This window comes from Etheostoma spectabile, chromosome 10, assembly GCF_008692095.1.
Source record: "Etheostoma spectabile isolate EspeVRDwgs_2016 chromosome 10, UIUC_Espe_1.0, whole genome shotgun sequence".
In the NCBI taxonomy this organism is placed as follows: Eukaryota; Metazoa; Chordata; class Actinopteri; order Perciformes; family Percidae; genus Etheostoma; species Etheostoma spectabile.
In genome coordinates this window covers 25,700,426-25,703,211 of record NC_045742.1, presented here as the reverse complement: position 1 = coordinate 25,703,211, position 2,786 = coordinate 25,700,426, and the positions used below count along the sequence as shown (strand labels likewise).

At 47.3% G+C, this 2,786-nt stretch overlaps 1 protein-coding gene across 2 annotated transcripts in view; it reads left to right on the top strand.

Moving 5' to 3' along the window:
- b3gat2 (beta-1,3-glucuronyltransferase 2 (glucuronosyltransferase S)) overlaps positions 1-2,786 on the top strand; it is a 134,068-nt gene that overhangs the window by 46,356 nt on the left and 84,926 nt on the right. The window lies entirely within an intron of this gene.

Sequence of the window (2,786 nt, the reverse complement as noted above, 5' to 3'; positions counted from 1 at the left end):
ACATACACACACACATACACACACACAAAGCTAAGATACAGATGTTTCATGTCTTATACCCTAACACAAAAACTCAGTTGTCCTTATACAGTCAGCTCTCTGCCCCACCCCCATCCACCCCCATCCCTGTCTTTTATCTCCCTCTCTCTGTGTCTCATTTCTCGTCACACTGCTTCTGGCTGTGTGCAAAATCATTCACTGTGAAAAAGTAGGGAGGCAGCTCAGTTTCATTTTGTCCTCTATTCAGTTAGCCACAGAGTCCCTGCATGCTGCTCTCCCTCACATTTCATTAGAAATTAAAAATCTCTAATCACTCATGCAAACCGACACATAAGTCATTCATTTCAGAATCCACGGCACCACATTTTCTGGTGTTTTCCACTTTAATGCATCCGCAGGGTGGACGTTGCCAGTAGGCTCAGACACCACTTCCAGGTTGCTTTTGCAGAACTTATATTATGATTGACAAGAAAACTGAATGTGGATAATTCAGTCCAATTCAATTTTATTTATGGCATCATATCATAACAAGAGTTATCTCAAGACACTTAGAGTTGATAGAGTATGTCTAGAACACACTCTATAATTTACAAAGACCCAGTTCCAGCTGGGGGTGTGATGAACATTGGCAATTTTTACAATAAAAATAATGGAACCATTACAAGAAATAGTAGTTGTAGTAGTTCATGGACGTAGCAGGGCACTGCAGGGCATTAAAAGGCATAGCAGGACGTAGCAGGGCATTGCAGGGAGTTACAGGGCATAGCAGGACGTAGCAGGGCATTGCAGGACATTACAGGGCATAGCCGAGCGTAGCAGGGCGTTACGGGGCATAGCAGGACGTAGCAGGGCATTGCAGGGAGTTACAGGGAATAGCAGGACGTAGCAGGGCATTGCAGGGCATTACAGGACATAGCAGGACGTAGCAGGGCATTGCAGGGGATTACAGGGCATAGCAGGGCATTGAAGGGCATTACAGGGCATAGCAGGACGTAGCAGGGCATTGCAGGGAGTTACAGGGCATAGCAGGACGTAGCAGGGCATTGCAGGGCATTACAGGGCATAGCAGGACGTAGCAGGGCATTGCAGGGCATAGCCGAGCGTAGCAGGGCGTTACAGGGCATAGCAGAGCGTAGCAGGGCATAGCAGAGCGTAGCAGGGTGTAACAGGGCATAGCAAGGCGTAGCAGGGTGTTACAGGGCATAGCAGGGCATTACAGGGCATAGCAGAGCGTAGCAGGGCAGCTCAGGGTGTTACAGGGCATAGCAGAGCATAGCAGGGTGTTACAGGGCATAGCAGGGTGTTGCAAGGTGTTACAGGACATAGCAGTGCACTGCAGGGCGTTACAGGGCATAGCAGAGCATAGCAGGGTGTTACACGGCATAGCAGAGCGTAGCAGGGCACTGCAGGGCGTTACAGGGCATAGCAAGGCGTAGCAGGGTGTTACAGGGCTTAGCAGGGCGTAGCAGGGTGTTACAGGGCATAGCAGAGCATAGCAGGGTGTTACAGGGCATAGCAGGGCGTCACAGGGCATAGCAGAGCGTAGCAGGGTGTTACAGGGCCTAGCAGAGCTTAGCAGGGTGTTACAGGGCATAGCAGGGCGTTACAGGGCATAGCAGAGCGTAGCAGGGCACTGCAGGGCGTTACAGGGCAAAGCAGGATGCAGCAGAGCACTGCAGAGCATAGATGGGGTGTGTAGCAGGACCACGGCTGCATTCATGATTTAGGTGCCACTGTAATCCAAGGAAAACTGCTGGGCAAAAGAATATAAGAACTCCAGGGAACAAGATCCTCAGCGTTAGTAACAAGGATTTCTGGGACATGGATGCACACAGATGGAAAGGGAGAGGAGAGAGCAGCTCAGTGTGTCAAAGGAAGTCCCCCGGCAGTCTAAAACCATAACAGCATAATTAAGAGCTGGTGCAAGACAAATCTCAGCTAGTCCTATAAGGGTTGGAAGATGACGACTATGAAGAGAAGGAGAGAAGAATAGGGGTGCCGTGTCTGAAGCAATACATCCTCCCCTGCAGGTCTAGGCGAAAACTGCAACTCCTCACTCCCTGACTATAAGCTTTATCAAAGAGGAGAGTTTTTAGTTTACAACTTTCAAATCGTCTGACCTAAGAGGATGTCACAGCTGTTGTTACTACAGCTGCACATATTTTTAACCATACAGCCCCACAGTGCAGACTGTTGGAGTACATCTGCCTCCTGCTGTTCTTAAATTACTCAACTGTCAAATGGCATTGGTTGGGTTTCAAAAGGCAAAAGACAGATTTGCAGTGCCAGAGCAAGGGGAGGCTTCCAGGGCTCCAGCCATGAAATCTCAAACTTTGTGTCCTATCCCCCTCTGTCTCTCTGACTGGACTGGCAAGTCAATGTTGCAAAAGTTCTGTTACTGCTGAAATATCAACATTAATTTTGTGACCTCTACTAACAATAGGTTTTATGATTAGTAATGCTGTTAATGCCAAATTCAATACCCTACTTGCATTATGTAGCCTAACTTAAACATAGTAACATCAGACAATTTACCTCTTTTTAGTGTCAGAAATGACACTTTCTCAACTTTGACATTAGTTGTGTTCTGGTTTCAGAATGATGAAGACAGTTGGAGATCAGTTAGATACAATACAGGATGTTAGCTCTACAGAGTCATTCATTACCTTGGCAACTAAATTTCCTATATTATGTACAGATTTGTAGGCATATTGTTATCAAATAGCTTCAAAATAGTGCATATAGCTGTTGTAAATGAAGTGAGCCCCAGACCCCCCCCCCCCCCC